We start from the raw sequence: 20,013 nt of genomic DNA on the forward strand, positions 1-20,013 counted from the left end.
GCTTGCAAGTGCGAACGTATACAATAAACTCCGTATGCACTCGCCAAACGTATACAGAGTAAACATCCAAGTTTAGAAGCTCATCTCAACTGGCATTCCTGAACCGGTGGTGGAAATTCCACATTACCATGGTCGAGGCCATACACGCATCACTCTAATTAAATGCACACACCCAAAGACCAAAAAAATCCCTCGTTTAGCCTTCAATAATAGACTGTTAGGGCAAGTATTGTTAGCAAGCAGCTGTGAAGGTCAACATCACACCCGACCACCTTTGTCTCCCCAGTGCTAATGTTTTTAACACTGTATCAGGTACTCGTTTAAGGCTGAGTTGACCTAGGGAAGGCCCAGGACCGGTTAAAATATTCGCCACTGTTATTGGTCGTGAGCGGGAATCTAACTCGGGTCATGGGATGGTAGCGCGGTGCGATAACAACGACACTACCGCACTAACGCACATACATACGTGGATCCAAATACAATTGGCGCTGAATTGGTGACGAGTATTATTGATTTCGCTTTTCTGTATGTGTGCTTGTGCTGGTGGAGCGGTAGTGTGGCGGTTAGCGCTACGCTGCGCTACGGAACCCGGCGGCCCGAGTTTGATTCCCGCTCACGGCCAACACCACCAGTGACGATTATTTGAACCGGTCCTGGTCCTCCCCTAGATCGACTCAGCCTCAGATGAGTACCAGCTGCGGCGCGTACACATCGCCACTGGAGAGACAAATGCGGCCGGGCGTGGTGTTGGCCACCCACCCCCTCGTGTGCCGTGCTGGCCTTCATAGGTGCTCGCGAACAGCACTTGCCCCAACAGTCTGCTAAGGCTACCCGGTGGATCTTTGTGTTTTGTATGTGTTTGTCTGTGGATGGAATCGTGCCACACTGCGCTAAGAACCCAGCGAGTCGATTCCTGCCCAAGGCTGACATCGGTGGCAATATCAGAACTGGTACCGGGTTTCCCCTAGGTTGACTCAGCTTTAAATAAGTACTTACTTCAGCATGTAAACATCAGTACGGAGGAAACAAAAGTGGCTGGGTATGGAGTTGGCCATGCCACTTCATCATGTGCTGTGTCGTCGTTAATAGGTGCTCGCTAACAGCACTTTTCCCCAGCAATCTATACAGGTATGAAAAAATAAGAATAGGTTTTACTTTGATACTGGCAAAGAGGTCCCAACCTATACAGGCTACAGAGGTACCCTTTGTGCGTATGCGTGTGTCTCTCTCGTGTTCCCACAATGCGCTTGTCTGCTCTGTGTAAGCTCTCGTGAGATGGGGCTGCATGGAAACGCAATGCACAGCAGTGTGGGCCAGATTTCTTGTGACCCCCAAATTAATAGACCCCATATTTTTCCTTTGCGTGTTAATTTCTGTTTTAAATCAACCTTACTTAAAAAAAAATTAAGTATTAGAGAATGAAATGGGGGTCGCAAGACAAGTGGACCCACCCTGTAGATTAGCTTTGCATTGCATTGAGTGCGAAAAATTAGCTTCGATGTGTCGACTAAAAGTTGACAATTTTTGACAAAATGCTCGTCAATTGGAACACTCGCTCATTCATGTCCAGTATTAACCCCAGATCCCCAACGGCAAAGGACACGTTGGCATCTGTGGATTCTCTGCAGGGTTTAAACGCAGCTATTACTGCTATCAGGGATCACATCGAGCATGTCCCATTGTCCCTTGCTCCAGATTGCCCGCCAAGCCCTGCGCTCATCAGATAAATCTCGCTCAGGACTCGACTCGGCTGATTAGATTTGGCCAAAAACATTCTCATATCTCCCGTGTTTAACGTGAAATGCTATTGGGGAGATGACCTGGAATGGCCTGCATTGGTTATACGGTACATGGCGGAGCCGTAAATACAGCAGAATGAAACACTCACTGAAAGGAAAAACAATATTTGTTTTCTCTCCAACAGGACTTCTGGAATAATATTTTTTCCATTGCCAATTGTTTGAACGATTGAGTCGGCTCCGCTGTTCCACAATTGGACGGCTCTCGTAGGCTTCATCAGCAAGCCATTGTTGGGTTCCTCCACAATTTCCACAGGCTGTGGCCAAGCGCCCAACTCACAACCGGAAGGTTGCGAGTTCAAATCCTGGGCAGGGCCCGGCTCGACCAGCCACTGAACTTTGTAGGAAGTCAGCATTGCTTGTCTTATGGATAAACCAGCCCTGCCATAGTAATGTGGATTTTTTTTGTTTACCACGGGCTCAGGGCCTCCGATGAAAACGGAGAGCTGATCAAGGCTCATCTGAGGCATCTGCTTTAGACACTTCATAGACTCCTCGTTAGCATTATCATGACGTGGGGTTTCAACTGGGCATAGTATATTTCGATTTAAAGCTTTCGTGACTGCAGGGATTCATCTTCTTGGTTCTTTCGGTAAAGTCACGTAGAAGGGAAGTAATAAAATAATAAAAATAAAACATAATAAAATTATTCTCACGACGTTTCGGCCACAACGCAAGCAGCCGTCCTCAGGTGAAGACCAGGTCCCCGACAGACCTGGTCTTCACCCGACAGCCCTGTTCTTCACCTGAGGACGGCTGCTTGCGTTGTGGCCTTAACGTCGTTAGAATTATTTTATTATGTTAAATTTTTATTATTTTATTATTTCCCTTCTACGTGACATTACCGAAAGAACCAAGAAGATGGGCATAGTATGTCAACTAATTCCGGCTCTATTTCAGGTCTGCACCTCCGATTAGCAGTTGGCTACATACGGTGCGAAAGAAGTTCAACGTACATACGTACCGATAGAAAAACAAACATTTCCGCCTGTCTTAGTTAGGGACAAATGATCATAAAATACCGTGGAGGAGTCGGACATTACTCACACGGACGGACCCTTCACTGATGCGCGGATGGTAACGGTGTGTATACCTTTACCTACACACCGTAGTTTTATCTACGTGTCAAATCAGTTACTCAAGAACACTGCAAAATAATTCGTTATATTAAACAACAATCATTTCCGTATTATTCGGATTTCTATGATTTTTTTACTATTTTCTTCACTGTGAAATTGCTGAATTTTTAGAACCGCCCAAAGTGTCGGATGAGAGCTTACCGAGCAAGGGGATCCCTCCCTCCCATCTCCCTCCCTCCTACCCATCTCCTCCTTCCCTCCCTCCCTCCCATCTCATCCCTCCCATCTCCTCCCTCCCTCCCACCCACACTCACCCGCTCCCCACTTCAGCCATCGGTTGGTGTTCACTTAACATGGTGGTTTGCTCTTGGGATAGTGGCATCAAACAACAAGCCACTTGAGGACCCCATAACACAACCCTCGAGGCGTAAGCAACCTCCTCTGCACCCCCCACCCCCACCGCCTGCTCCCTTCCCCTGCCTGATCCCCATCCACCGTGCACCAGGCCACACTGACAGACGAGGATTTGTCCGACAGGTGACCCCACGGGCCTCATTCAGCGCCTCTGATGCGCACAAGAGATCCCGGCTTAGAGATCTGCGTTGCGTGGGTATCGGGGATTACGAGGAGAGATGGGTGGGAGTGATGGGGAGAGACGTTGGAGGTGAGGGCAAATCTCCGCTGTGTAAACGGATACCTTGCTGATAGCTCGATGCATTCAAATGGGGGGGGGGGGGATTTCTGGCGACTGTGCATAATTAATGCTGAGCAGCAGACGCACTGCGCTCGGAGCATGGCGACCTGAATTCGATTTTCACAGGATGGCTACCATCAGTGGCGAGGGATATCTGAACCGGTTCTGTGACCCCGCCCGCCTTCTTCACCAACCCGCACTGACCATCGTGGTGAAGTATGGTCATGACTGACATGGCATGAGACGGCTTTTATCCAGAAGTGCTTTGACAATGAGCTGTGAAACAGACGTGTCAGAGCACAACTGAGCTTGACGCAGCAAGACGCTGGGTTTGAATCGGCCACACGTGGTCGGGCAAAGTAGCCAGTTAACACCAATCACTGCACGCACAGGAATCCCATCGCGTTCAATTTAGCTTTTCACTTCATTTGCCAAATTTCCTCTCTGGGAATTACAAACTTCACTTTCATTCACGCGACGAACACACTTTGCAAGGGATGCAGCCTGTGTGACCCTAGTGTGGATAATGAAAAATCTCATGAAGTGACTTCATAACAACTTCTGCGATGACACCGCCAAAGAAAAAAGGAACAAAAAAGTGACCATGGCTGGTAATGTCAACGCCGTTTCTTGATAGTGCAGTGCTCCATCGATGGCCGAATCGAGGGAAGTCAACAATCGTTTTGCTAAACAAGATAACTGACCCTCGCCATGAGCGTGTGGAGTTTCCACCACTGGCTCAGAGTTACCGATGGTGACGAGAGACGCTCCACGCTCCCAATGAGCATGGGGACATTTCGGATTTGTGTGGCTTTGCTGTTATCGATGCCGTGCAAGTCCTCTTATCCGTGGCAATGCGTGGGCACAGTTCAGAGATCCTATTATCAGCATACTTTCATAAAAAAAGTCTTGTCCATTGGGATAACTGTGGATTATAGGAACGATTATTCACTATATCGGGGCTATTCGTCTTATCTGTGACTTGGCTACGGGTCACAGGAGTCAGATGCGCTTCTGCTGCCGTCTGTAACGCTCTGTGAAAACGAATTTCTTTAGAACAGGTTTTTTATTAGTTTGTTATCCTTCCCCCGCACCTCCAATTCGCACAGTTGGCTACGTACGTTGCGAAAGAAGTTCAACATACATAGCACATGCACCTCCGATTAAAATGTTGATGGCACAATGCGTTGCATCTATGTGCCTGCAACGGCAAAGGCCCTGCAATTTCCTGCTACCGCCCCCACTAGAAGGAGGTATTTAGGCTTCCTATTCCAGAGATGGGAGTACCGACACTTTACCCCGCTATGTATGTATGCTTAACTTCTTTTACACCGTACGTAGCCAACCGCGCTAATCGCGTGGCCTGCTGAGTAGACAGAGGCAGCAAAGTGTGGGAGGGAAGAGGTTAAAGCAAGTTGCAATGTGCTTGCATTTGTGCACAACTTCTGCAGGACTCAAACCTGTGTACCCTTCACTCCGTGACCACCCTGCCACTCAGTCACCTTTGCCACTTAATGAGTGACAAGAAACAGAGACAAGATATTGGTTTGGAACAGGCCAGCCTGTGATGGAATGCTGACATGTCTTTCATCCAGCAATCTGGGCAGAATGAGGTGGGTGTTTGGTTGGGGTTAGAGGGGGGCGACTGGGGCAATAAAGAGGATTATTCATTTGAGTGCTTATTTTTTTAACCAAACGAGAGACCATTGATTCTTGCACAATGCAGCCGTGTGATGCCACAGTCTTTGTAGTAATTGTTTTTGTTTCTCTCTCTCACACACAAATTAACCGTTCTAATTTGCGAAAAGCCTAATTTTTGTGCTTCACTTTTAAACAAAAAAATCAGCTGTGGAAACGTACGCGCAAGAATGCACCTCCGATTAGCACAGTTGGCTACATACGGTTGCAAAAGAAGTTCAACATAGTACAATGACAGGTTACATGTCGGACGAGGAAATAGGAAATAGATAAAGTAATATTCTTTGGGTCTTTAGGTAAAGTCACGTAGAGCAAAAACATTAACAAATTCGTTCTACATGACTTTACCAAAAGACCCAAAGAATATGAATCCCTGCAGTCACGAAAGCTTTAAGTCAAGATTTAGATAAAATAATTTAGGAGACTGGGTGGCTGTGGCCATTAAGAGAGCTTCGTTGTTGCAATAATGGTCGTGGTGCTTGTGAGCACCGTCACGTGAATTAAAACAAATGTTTTTGAGTCACATCAGCTTATCGACTTTCCAGACCAATACTATCAAGCGGCATTTGTTTGAGCAAGTGAACTCTGGACCGGTTTCGACCATTCTGGATCTCATCAGCCGAGTCGGGCTTGTTCGACAAATTCTGCTGGATTATCAGCCGACATTGGCAAGAGCACTCCGTATAAAACATGGGACCCTGTTGAGTGTGAGAGAGTTCCACTTGCGTTTGCCTTTTAGTCACGGTGCTCCACGGCAACGCATATCGGTGTTATTTAAACGTGTTTGGCTGAAAACGACTTTCCCCCGAAACACACAGAGATAACTTATTCAACAGGCAAGGTGACGCTGGCCTTTTGTTCAAGCGCTCGCGCACGATGGCAGTTTACGCGCATTTAACGCTTCTCAGAATTAAAAAACCTTCCACGTAAATTATTTCTTCATAGGCTAATTAAGCACTTGAAGTAAATGGGACCATAGTCTTGAACATCCCTTCTCGCGAACGTATCGTGCTGCAATAAAACATCTCGATTATTTTTTTATTTCATTTTCCGAGCTAAACATTCCATTTCGACGTCCTTTGTCGCGAGTTTATATTTTTAGGTGTTTCATCATCGCGTTACATCTTTTTTGTTGGCATCGCAAGTGAAGTGTGCATGCCCCTTTTGACGCAAGCGTTCCCTGGCTCAAATGCCACCGCCACTCGCTTGTTCGCTGCTCGGGCTGCGAGCTGTACGCAGTGACCAGCCGAGCCTCTATGTGGCTATGGCCATGTGACCCATGTATTGTTCATTATTCCGCTTGTTTGCCAAGAAGAGGCCTCCCGTGAGTTTTCAGCCTCTTTCTACGGCAGGGTCCTGCCGAGTTTGTTCTCAGCATGGGGCGATGTTACTCGGTGTAATCCCCAATTTGAGCAATTTGCAATAAAACATTTCTAGCACTGGGCATGCTTGACCAATACTCAGCTACCTTGCGTGTGGTTGTGTGTTTATTTAGCGATGAGAGAACCCAGAGGAAACCCACATGCACAAGGGGAAGAATATACAAACTACACACAGAAAGAGTCCAGAGTTGGGAATCAAACTGGGGAGCCTTCTTGCTGCGAGACACGAGTATTACCATCGCGCCACCCTTTGCCGCCCCTAATCCGTATAGCATCATCGCAACTCCGCAGCTAATCAGGTTTTGAGCCTGGGCAGTCCTTGAATGGGTCACCACCATGCACCGCAAGCTGTCACGGTCTGCATGGCTACCTTGTGGGCAGCGCCGCGACATCGATGATTTTACTTGACATCTATGTGGTCGTCACCTTCGCCAGCCCGCAATGACCACGGCGGTGAAGTATGGACACATAACCTCCGCGACCCACGTGGCGTAGGGCTGAGGCCAACATTCAGCAGTGGGTTGACAAAAGGGCTGTGCATATATACAAATAATTGCATCGCGGCGGCGTCTTTAGCGCAAATCTGCTAAGTGAAAATCATCCGTGCCTACTGGATGGCGAGGGCCTAAGGAACAATGAGCAGTGCAAGAAGCCGTGAAGCTCGCTCAAGAAGGATGTAGGAAAGATTTAAAATTCGCCGTCGTTGTCTTAAATAAGATGGAAGGGAAGTAAAGAGTAAAGAAGAACTGGGTGAAACTGCATTGTTGAAAATGCAGAAATGCTGATAGCGTCTAATTGGCCTTTGAATGGGAGACGGGGAGGGCATCTGTCACAGCACTGGCTTGGAATTTGTCCTCCCCAAGACGACTGCACACACACACGGGGGACATTCCCGTCTACGTGTGTGTTGGATTGCACACTCTGCTCGAAGCGTGGCCACTGGGGAAGGGTGCAGCCAGGGCTATTTAATGCGCTTATTTAAGGGGCTTTGTGTTTGTGTGCGTGTCTTTAATTACTTGTTTGCTTGTTGGTTACAACTTTATGAGCGGCCCCATCCAAATATTGTGCCAAAGTGGTGCAGCGAGTAACAGATGCGATGCTTTTTATTTTTTTTTAAAGACATCCCAATATTTGGCAAAAGTGTAACTCTGCTTATTTATCGTAAATTTCATTGCAGAAATGTTTGGTTGTGCTTTCACATGCTTAAGCAATGAGCCGGCACAGCCGACATCGTTTACCGCAATTCGAGTTTCTTACCTGAGCTAAAACCAGGAGCAACAATTGTTGCAGTCTTAACAAACGCACAGCCGTATATATGTTGAACTCGCACCGCACGTAGCCAGCCGTGCTAATCGGAAGTGCGGGGGAAGGACAACAAACTAAACAATAAAAAGTAGTTCTAAAGAAATGAGTTTTCAGTTCAGATTTAAAACCTCATAGCCTTAGTGGCTTGCTAATATCGGAAGGAAGAGCGTTCCAGACGGCCGCAGAAGGTGCGGTTGGGTAAAGTGTGGGTACCCTCACATCGACCGATACTTATGGCCAACGTGGAAGAGTAGGCAAAATACCCTACAGAGAGGGGCTCCTTGGAGCTCTCTGGCGTGGAAGCGCTTCCGCCGGCGGTGCCACAAGCGAGACATTTCAGGGCTGCGCCTTCACGAGCTCTGCCAGCAAAAGCACAAATCGCAACACGAGAAAATCTGTTAAAATGGGACTCAAACATCATTCTGTTGACTACAATCGCTTTTGTTTGATTCAAAGTAACTCGCTCAGAGTATGTTTCCTGATTTTCATAAACACCATTCTTACACAGCAGACAAAGTGGCGGTAGGGCTTTAGGTTGGCCCAACAAATAAATAAAGTAACCCACTGCACTGGTGGCCGCAAACAAAGAAACAATTATATTCCACCCATACCAACAAACACAATCAAAGCAGTCGCCTTCACAAATCATGTAATAATATCGTTAATGAACTCTCGGAAGATTTAAATAAAACTGACTCCCAATTTCAATTCTGTTTTCAGCTGCGCGTGGCGTGTTGAGTGCAGGGATTTTCACTTTCACTGCTTGGCATGCTTCGTGCGTGCCTGTGTCTGTGTGTCTGTCTGCGTGCACGCGTGTGTCTGTGTGTCTGTCTGCGTGCACGTGTGTCTGTGTGAGTGCTGTCTGAGTATGTATGGGGAGCGGTAGTGTAGTGGTTAGCAACACTGCGCCACGAACCTCGGCCGCCCGAATTCGATTCGATCACGGCAACCAACACCAGTGACGAATATCTGAACCGGTCCTCGACCTCCCCTAGGTCGACTCAGCCATAAATGTGTACAGTACATGGTGCGATGTTTAATATATACTGTATGCTGAACTTCTGTCGCACCGTACGTCGCCAACTACGTATGGGGGGGGGAACACAACAAACTAAACACAAAAAGCAGTTCGAAATAAATCAGCTTTCAATCTAAAAGTGTACAGCTCCGGTGACTTCCTAACATCGGAAGGAAGAGCGCTCCAGACGGCCGCAGAAGCGCATCTGAAAGCGCGAAACATTATCAGCATTAAATTTCGATTTAAAGCTTTCGTGACTGCAGGGATTCATCTTCTTGGTTCTTTCGGTAAAGTCACCTAGAAGGGAAGTAATACAATAATAAAAATAAAACATAATAAAATAATTCTCACGACGTTTCGGCCACAACGCAAGCAGCCGTCCTCTTCACCTGATTATGTTTTATTTTTATTATTTTATTACTTCCCTTCTACGTGACTTTACCGAAAGAACCAAGAAGATTATCAGCATTGGAGATGCTACGGTCCACCGGGCATGGTGCCGGACACACCACCTCCTCGTCTGCCCCTTTTCCAGCCTTAATAGCTGCTCGCTAACAGCTCTTGCCCCAACAGCCTGTGTCGGCTACACGGTGTGGGGGGGGGGTCTGTGTTTTTTGCTGATGGTGTGTGTGCACACCCAGGAGTTGTGCAGCTTTTGTGCGAGCTCACAATTGGACCGGGGATGTGGAGCAACAGACGGGCAGTCACGGGGCGAGCCACGCAGACGACGGACTCAGCCCGTCCTGTCTGCCAGTCCTCAAGGCTCTCTCTCTCTCACGCGCACACACACGCAGAAGACAAAGATCCCCCGTGTAGCCTGAACCGACTGGTTGCAGCGAGTCCTGTCAGCCAGCACCTACGAAGGTTGGCACGCCAGGGGGTGGTGTGGCCAGCACCACGCCCGGCCGCCTTTGTCACCCGAGTTGCGATGTTGACTGCACACCGCACCGGGAACTCACTGGAGGCCGAGTCGACCTAGGGGAGGCCCACGACCGGTTCAAATAATAGGGCTGAGTCGACCTAGGGGAGGGTCCACGACCGGTTCAGATAATCGTCACTGGTGTTGGCCGTGAGCAGGAATCGAACTCGGCTCGCCGGGTTCGTAGCACAGCGCGAGAACTACTGTGCCAACGCTCCCCATGCACTCACGCACTCAACATGCCGTACATGCTCTTTGTATGCACGTTATGTGGGTTCCTGCAGTCACTAAAGCTTTGAATCAAGACATGCTGTACATGCGCGCACGCCCCAAAAAAAGACAAACATCCCCCGTGTAGCCTTTACCACACTGCTGTGCCGTCAGCGAGCAATATATTATTACTGTTGTTGTGGCCAGCATGCAGAGGTCGCAAAAAGGTTTTGATTCCTTACCCGTACCCGGCCGCACCAGGGTCGCAAATGGGTACCCGTACCTGGCCGAGTACGAGTAGCCATTCCCTACCCGTACCCGTACCCTACCCGAAATGAGTGACAAACGGTTACTCACCAGTGACTCACGGCCTACCCGTACCCGTACCCGGCCGCACCAGGGTCACAAACGGCTACCCGTACCCGTACCCAGCCGGGTACGGGTAGCCGGGTATCGGGTAGGGTACGGGTATCGGGTACCCGGTTGCGACCTCTGGCAGCATGGCAATAGGGGTGGCGGTGTGGCCGCCACCACCCCTGGCCTTTGTGTCGTGCCCGGTGCTGATGTTTACACACCGCACCAGGTACTCGTGCCAGGTTCTCGTGTCAGGTACTCGTGTCAGGCTAAACCGACAAGGGGGGTGGGGGGTGGGAGTCCCAGGACTCGTTTCAGAGACCACTCGATGCTCATGTTGAACGTGGCCAGGAATCAAACTCGAGTGAACCGGGTTCAAAGTTCAGTCCATTTACCACTCTGCCAGGCACCCTGGCACACACAGACCTAAGATACCGGACAGTGCCCGTTCCTTCGGCGGGTTTGTTTAAAAATCCAGAATAGCAACTCAGATGATTTTTTTTCCATCTTTTGGCTCTCATCTGCATGGTGTTATCTGTGTGTTTGCCAAAACGTGAAGTGTTTCGTGATTTAATATTTCCAGCTTGGATTTCATAGCATGGAATGGCTATATGGCGTCTAAATGCGACTGCATCTCATCATGATGGAGAGAAACAGGGGGAATACACCGCTCTCTCCGATGTGTTTCCGGCCTGTTACGAAAACATGTGGTCTAACCCGAAACACATCATCTTTTTGGTTCTTTCGGTAAAGTCACGTAGAAGGGAAATAATAAAATAAAACAAATAAAGCATAATAAAATAATTATTTTATTATGTTTTATTCTTTTATTATTATGTTTTATTTTTAATATTGCATTATTTCCCTTCTACGTGACTTTACCGAAAGAGCCAAGAAGATGAATCCCTGCAGTCACGAAAGCTTTAAACCGAAACACATCGTCGAGCGATAGAACAAAACCACACACATCCAGGCGGTGGTGGGAGTCACCGTCGCAAGAGAGGCAGCAGTCAGTCGCGGGCAGTGGGAAGAGCTCTGTGCTCTACGTAGACGCACTACACGTGCACTGGTTGTCGTGCAAATGTGGAAAGCGGTTTGTAATGGGAGAAAGGCTCACCAAGTTGACTGCGAGTCTATGACGCGCTCACACAACAACAACAACAACCGCCATTCGCCACTAAGTGGCGGTGACGTCACCACGACGCTTGTGCCAGGCCATGTGCACCCTGAGGCCACGTGAAGTGTCGAACGCCCGCTGGCAGGAGGTCACGGGGCAGACCCAGGTGCCACGGGTCGACTGACCGAGATGACCGAGATGACTGGCTGATGCACCACCTGTGCCCCCTACTGTGCCAACTTGCTGTGCTTTAGCCACCCGGCGCTCCGCTCGTTGTTGTGAGCGTCGCTCCTCCGCCCTCCGTTGTTGTTGGAGGGCGACTGCCTCCAACTGCCCAGTAGCGTCCTTCACGAGCCTCCTCCACTGAGGCCGATCTTGACACCGCTGGTACCAGTCATCGGCAAGTCCACTCAGCTCCACGTCCTCCTGTACCACATCACTCCATCTCTTCTCTAGCCCGTGCCGCGCCCGTTTAGCCCCCTCGATCCGGCCGAACAAAAGCTGTTTAGGCATGCGGTGGCTGGGCATGCGGGCTACATGACCCAGCCAACGCAGCCTTGCCTGCCGGAGGAGCTCACTGATGGGACTTTGCCCAGATCTTTCAAGGACTTGTGAGCTCCTCACACAATCCAGCCTGGTCAAACCCAGGATGGATCGTAGGCAGGCCAGCCTAAATGTTTCCAACCGGCGAAGATGCTCCACTAGGGGGGTCCACGTTTCGCAAGCGTAGAGAAGGGAGGGAATGACCGTGGCCGAGAAGACCTGAAGCTTCGTGCGGAGCGACAGACCAGGTAGCTTCCACACAGCGTTACGCAACCGATGAAAAGATATTGCCGCTCGACTGATTCGGAGTGAGACCTCTGCTGATAAACTGGAGCTGGTCATGAGCACACTGCCCAGGTATGGGAAACTCTCTACTCTCTCCACAACTGCCCCATCACCGATTGGGAGTTGTGGGGGCGGAGTGCCCGATGGTACAAAATACCCAGGCAGGTGCTTAGTTTTGGTGGGGCTGATGGTAAGGCCCCACCTCTTAGTGGCACACTCCAGCCTCAGCAGCAGCGTCTCCAACTCCTCTTCTGAATGAGCAGCTATTACCAAATCATCGGCATACATAACGTGGTTGACCAATAGGGAGCCATCCCTTGATCGCACCCGGGCGTCGATCAGCCTCCCATTATATCTGTACCAAATGGTAATTCCCCCGGTACAGCTATTGAAGGCTTCACGAACTACGCAGTCGAAATAGATGTTAAATAATGTGGGAGCCAGAGGACATCCCTGTCGCACCCCAAGGTGTACAGGGAAAGGCTCCGACTCCCGGCCACGTAGTTTTACCCGGGCCCGCTCACCATCATGAAGGTCCTTAATGATCGTGAGCAGAGGGTCAGGGACTCCGAAAGCACGAAGAACAACCCAGAGCCCAGTCCTACTGATGGTATCATAGGCCTTGACCAGGTCAATAAAGCAGAGATGTAGGTCTTTTTGGAATTCCCTACACCTCTGCTGTAGCAGACGGACAGAAAATATGGCATCTGTGCAGGACCGCCCTTTCCTGAAACCACATTGGGGCTCCGCAAGCCTCTCCTCAGCATGCCTAGCAAGGCGATGTTGAATAATCCTTGCCAGGACCTTACCCGGCACACTGAGGAGTGAGATGCCCCTGTAGTTGTTACAGTCTGTGCGGTCCCCCTTCTTAAAGAGGGGGACCACCAGGGCATCCTTCCAGTCCTGCGGAACCCGTCCAGTGGTCCAGACTGTTGTTATGATGTCATATAGGGCAGTCTGTGCACAAACGCCACCCTCCCTCAGCATTTCGCCTGGGAGATCATCTCTGCCCGGTGCCTTCCCTGGTCTCAGACTCCGGATCGCCCTCAGTACTTCCTCAACAGCCGGTACCTCAGCCAGCCACTCACAGGGGGTGACCTCTTCCAATATTTGAGGCACCGCAGCCTCAGCAGGGTTATCCCCACTTTGTGCCATGATGTTTTCCCCCCCACACACACACGCGCGCGCGCGCGGTGCCACACTAATGACAATAGGTGTTTGTTTAAGAGGGTCCCTGGCTCCACGAGCCCGATAATCCGGGGCAGACTGGCACCACTGCCACGTCGCAGCCGGCACCGACTCCTCACTCAGACTCCCAGCACCCCCCCCCAGCACCCCCCCCCCCCGACTCAGACTCCCAGCACCCCCCCCCCGACTCCTCACTCCCAGCACCCCCCCGACCCCTCACTCAGACTCCCAGCACCCCCCCCCCCCTCTGACCCCTCACTCCCAGTACCCCCCCCCCCTTCCTGACCCCTCACTCAGTCTCCCAGCATTTCTCTACCGAGGACGAGGGACTAACTACATTTAAGTGTAATCTCGGGTGGCGTTTTATTACGCAACTGACACAAAACATTCAGTGCCCAATTCAAAAATAAATGACGACGGTGCCTTTTCACCCGATTATTGGTCAACGATCGCCAATGTCTTCATCACCAACCGGGGCGCAGATCGCCAATGCGGTGACTTTCAGTGTTTGACATTTGCCGCTCTCCGCTCAAACCCAGGAACCTTCACGATCGCTTCTGCGTCGGTGATTTTTCTTTTCAGGACGTGGCGAGTGTAGACCTCCCTCGAGCCAGCCAGCCAGCCCAGGAGGGCACTTTCGCAGTTGCCTCGTAGTCTCACTCATCTCACTGAGGAGTAACGCTCGCTACCTCGGCAATGTAGATTTCCCCATCCCACCCCGTCCCCGTACAAAAAAAAATCAACGCTTTACGAAACAGCAGCAGCTGTGAATACAGGCTGGGGCAACCACTTGCAATGGTGCACAGAGGGGGGAACAAAAAGAAACGGGAGAGGAAGAAACTTGTTTGGTTTTAATCGTCGAGGCAGCGGGAATACTGGCGTCAAGGTTTAGGAAGCGGCTCACACACACACACGCTGCTGCTGCTGCTGATTCCCGGCTATTTTTAATCGCCAGTAGGAAATCATCTGTCCACAGTCGCCCCCATTGTAGATTGTTTATGACACAAACCGCAGGCTCGCAGGCTCGTGGCACGCGCATTGTGTCGGTTCTGCCTTTTGCGGCTGGCGTAGTTGGGGGGATTAAATAATAAAACAACGCGCACCGCACAATAACACAGCAAGAAAAAAACGGAGAGGCATTTGTTGGCGTTTTGCACTCCTGGTATATTTTTTTTACGTTGTTTTTTTAATAAGCCGTTGTGTTTTCATTTCTCAAGTTCATAATATTTAGCATGGCTTGCTTTTCAGTCAGCTGTGCGAGTGTTGCACGCGTGCGTGCGTGTGCGCGCGTGTGTGTTTATACACGTGGGTATGAATGCGTCTGTATCTTCACGGCACATGTAAATTAAATGCGGGTTACACGTTGTAGGTATATAATTGCTGTGTAATTCACAAAAGTAAAGATACCGGCTATCCACCTCGCAAAGCCTCACCGAGTCTCAAGACTTTTTGTCAGGAAGGTGACTCTTGCTACCTTGGGATCGGTGGCCATTAATTCAATTCGTAAATAAAAGAGGTGCTTTTTTGCGTGGCAGGAAACCTGAGAACCCTGGAGGAAACCCCAGCACGGCACCGCTGGATTTGAGGGGGTGACAACCCATTACTCCCCATCCCTTCACAGCCCCACGCCTACAGCACCTGGCAAGCCCTGGCGGTCAACTTTTCTTAACCCTCCAGAGCTCTGAAACGAGTCGGGCACATTCGGGGCAATTCGGTTGGCGGCATGTACACACACCGATGTCGCCACATGTTGACCTGCGTGTGGCTTTTGTAATGCGGTGCGTACATTTATGGATGGTGACTCACTATCGGAATGTGGAATTTCCACCACATTTGGCTTCAGGCTGTGGACGAGAGATGTGCACCAACATTTGGTCATTGTAGATGGAAACTCCTGTAACTTGAAAACTTCTTGTTTTATTCGTACAGTGCACGTTGATGTACGTGTACCAGAGTATACAATTGCTTTTGTAGCATTACCATAACTGTTCCTGACTTTAGGAATCAATCATTGATTCCTACTGAACAACCAAAACACATGCAAATGTTAAGGCGCGGCTCATTTAATGGTTCCTGTTGATTTCCTCAAAGTGCCACAAGCTCCCGCAAAGTGCCACAAACTGCTGCTAATTTTCTGCAAGTAAACACAAACTACCTTAACATATCGCCAACGGCCGTAAATGCACTGCAAAATACCGCAAAATCTACCGGACACTACCACAAAGTACTGCAAATTTACCACAACATACTGAAAATGTACCGCACATTAATGCCAATGTATTACAATCTACCAAACACGTGCCCCAAATGACCACTAACTACCGTAAAGTTCCACAAATGGATCACAAACTACCGCACATTTACCGCAAAAGTATCACGAATTAATGGCAATTCATTACAAACCGCCAACCTTCTACAAAGCACCACGAAATTACCACAAAGCACCACAAAATTACCACAAATTTACCGCCAAGTGCCGCGAAATGACCCTCCCACTCGGAGCCCCCCCCCCCCTTACTACCACCCCCCTCCCACCACCTACACGGCCCCCGCAGCCCCCCGCGTCCCCCTCCCCCGATGCCCCCCCCCCGCCCCACCTGTGGGCCGGGCAACACCCCCCCCCCCCCCAGCCCCACCGGGCGCTGGGGGCTATTCACGTGTCCTGTAGTCCAGCATGGCGGAGTTGACGGTTGGCTGCATCAAGGGTACAGCTATCGTGCTGTGACTGTTCCACCTGAAGACGGAAGCTTGTGTTGCTTCCGAAACGTCGTGATTTTTATTTTATTTTTATATTTTACATTTATTAATTTTAATTTTTTACCTACGTGACTTTACCGAAAAAACCTAAGAATATGAATCCTTGCAGTCACGAAAGCTTCAAATCTAGAAGGAATAAACAAATGCTGCTAGATGAAATGATTTTTTTTTAGAGTTGAGAGATAAACTTAAGTGTTATATATACACACACTGTACGATAAAACCACACACGTTTAATTTATCATTTTTGCAAAAGTTTTGACAGCTTCCTCTTAACCGCTTGCAATACAAAGCACAGGTGTCAAAAGCACTTTTTTTTTTCTTGAGCGGAAGCGTAGTTTAAAACAAATAAATATAACGCGATGGGTTCGAGGCGGGCCAGGTGACAGCAGGTTACACGCGTTCTTGTCTGATGAGAAATCCTCTCTCGCAGTGACTCACAGTCAACCCTTGTCAAGTCGTGGCTACGCAAACCTTCACTTTACTCCAGACACTCACCACGGCTCCACCTGGCCACTACACACATCTCCTACCCGCTCTCCCAGCTCAGGTTCATACTTGTATCTTCATATTTGGGGAGCGTGGGATTTCTCACAGCAAGGTCTTCTGAAAGTGCTCCAAACAACTGGCCTTTAAGCCAGGGAAAGGTCTATCTGGCACGAAGTGCATCGTCGTTCACATCAAGCGCATCATTTGCTTGGTTCTTTCGGTAAAGTCACGTAGAAGGGAAATAATAAAATAATAAAACATTATAAAATAATTATCACGACGTTTCGGCCACAACGCAAGCAGCCGTCCTCAGACGCTGTCTTTCCGACAGACCTGTTCTTCGCCTGAGGACGGCTGCTTGCGTTGTGGCCGAAACGTCGTGAGAATTATTTTTATTATTTTATTATTTCCCTTCTACGTGACTTTACCGAAAGCACAAGAAGATGAATCCCTGCAGTCACGAAAGCTTTAAATCGAAATTTAAGCGCATCATTGTCAACCGTGATCAAATCCACTGCCACATCAATAAAGACCTCCGCCAAAGCTGTCGCCAACCCTCATGATCCTGCCATGCAACTGTCCACATGCCCCCCCCGCGCACAGACGCAGACAAAGCATGGACCCCCAGGGAAATCTGCAGGTGACATTGGAGGGCGTTACCGGCACGTTAAAGCCTTTCCCTCGCGAAAGATACTGCGGCTTCTAATGAATTCAACCTCGTAAGGGAGAGAAACAACTGGCGATGTTGGCTTTGTGAAACTAAAACCTTCCTCCCCACCCATACAAACTCCCATCCTCTCTTCCCTCCCCGTGACACAGAAACATCGTGTTTTCGAGTTACGGAAAAAATTATAAAAACAATGTACAAAATTTGATAGAGCTTTTATTATTGTAGTGGTGATTGGCTGTGCTTTGTGGTTTGTGTGCTTTCCTCTGCGTTCAGAGTAATGTGGTTTAAATCCAAGAAAGTTTTTTAACCAATATCACACTTGCGCTCTGAGCATCCTGACAAGGATAAGATATATATGTTTTTCTAATCTGAAACTTTGTGCTCTGAGAAGGTCATGTCGTGCTTTGCACGTTTTCAAAACCAGCCCAAACAGAGGCCCCAATCGTGTCCACTGGGCATGCAGAACTCAATACGAATAAGGGAGCCATACAGTGACGCTTGGGACGTTTCTCCCGCTACTCATCGTATTTCCGATCAGCTGCTTTAGTTTATACTCGTTGGTTCTTTCGGTAAAGTCACGTAGGTCTCACCTGATGACGATTGCTTGCGTTGCGATCGAAACGTCGTGATCTATTATTTTTTCTACCTACGTGGCTTTACCGAATGAACCAAAGAGTATGGATTCCTGCAGTCAGGAAAATGCAAATCAATTTATAACATTTTTGACATGCGTTTTACTGGATTTTTGTTTTTGTTATTCTGTCACTCACTGTTCAAATAAACCTACCATTAAAATTATAGACTGATCATTTCTTTGTCAGTGGGCAAACGTACAAAATCAGCAGGGGATCAAATACTTTTTTCCCATCACTGTATGTAGCTCTTTTTCAGAAGCGACCTGGCCACAAATGATCGCCCAACAAAGTGGCTTGTCGCGTGGACATGTAGAGCAGCGAAACACTCGAAACGCACGTTCATTCTAAATGTGAAGGTAAAACAAACCGGAGGGCCAGGAGAAAAAACAATCACTGCTGCTTGGACTCCCAAGTGGCCATGTTTAACATTATATTGATTTAGTGTAAATACCAGAGGCTCCTACAGCCAAACTAAAGCAACTTAAGTAAGCTGGCTGTGAAGGTACCACGTTTGTTAATGTTCGTACACGAGTCGTTGGTCGTGTTGTCTTACTGATTGTTGCTGTTCTCTCTGCTCGAGAGAGAGAACAGCAACACTGCGTCGCCGCGAGGTGGCGCTGTCATGGGTCATACTTCCCCACGCCCTGTCGACGTATTCGCTATGGGGCCCGTCCATAAATGACGTCACGCGATTTTTGTCACAAAGCTCTGCTCCCCCCCCCCCAAAAAACATGCTTCAAATCGCTTTAAACTTCAATGTAGTGCGTATTTAATGTGCCGCTGCACTCTGATGTTGTAAGAGAAAACATTAATTAAAAAGTCTATTTAATTAAGTAGAACGTGTTGTCTGTATTTATTTAAAGTTGCGCATTTTGATGTGACGTCACATTTCTCAAACCCCCCCCTCGTCACACATCGTCACAAATGTCTGACCCCCCTCCCCCCCCCCCCAGGTGCGTGACGTCATTTATGGACGGCCCCTATTGTGTGAAATGGGAATTTTTAAAATCGTGATTGTGTTAGCAAAGAAAAAACACGCGACAGCGAATTGAATGTCCACACGTCGCAACGAGAGGTCAGGAGGAGCTTCTTCTGCACAGACACCTCGTGTTTGTAGATATCAGTCGACACTGTCCGGCGTGGTGACGTCTGGTAAACGCACTCCCGGTTGTAGGTTTCCAGAGGCAAGGGATACACGCCGTATACGCTCCCCGACCGAATGCAGAAGCGTCCACGCGATAGCCTTGCGCTTTTGAGAAAGGCGCGAGTGACCAATGCCCCAAATCTCCCCGTGGGAGTGAGTAAAAGCGCACGCCTCGAACTGCGTAGAACACCCGCGCCTCCTTTGCTGGATCGCGATAAAGTAGCGGCGATCAACCGAGACCGTTTCACCCAGAACACATGATGAGAAAACACAAATCCGATGATAAAATACAAATCTGATGAGAAAACACAAATCTGATGAGAAAACACAAATCTGATGATAAAACACAAATCTGATGAGAAAACACAAATCTGATGATAAAACACAAACCTGATGAGAAAACACAAATCTGATGAGAAAACGCAAATCTGATGATAAAACACAAATCTGATGATAAAACACAAATCTGATGAGAAAACACAAATCTGATGAGAAAACACAAATCTGATGATAAAACACAAATCCGATGAGAAAACAAAAATCCGATGAGAAAACACAAATCCGATGAGAAAACACAAATCTGATGAGAAAACACAAATCTGATGATAAACACACAAATCTGATGAGAAGACACAAATCCGATGAGAAAACACAAATCCGATGAGAAAACACAAATCCGATGATAAAACACAAATTTGATGATATAACACAAACCTAATGATAAAAT

The sequence above is a fragment of the Lampetra planeri genome, chromosome 11, assembly GCF_965212315.1.
Source record: "Lampetra planeri chromosome 11, kcLamPlan1.2.h2, whole genome shotgun sequence".
In the NCBI taxonomy this organism is placed as follows: Eukaryota; Metazoa; Chordata; class Hyperoartia; order Petromyzontiformes; family Petromyzontidae; genus Lampetra; species Lampetra planeri.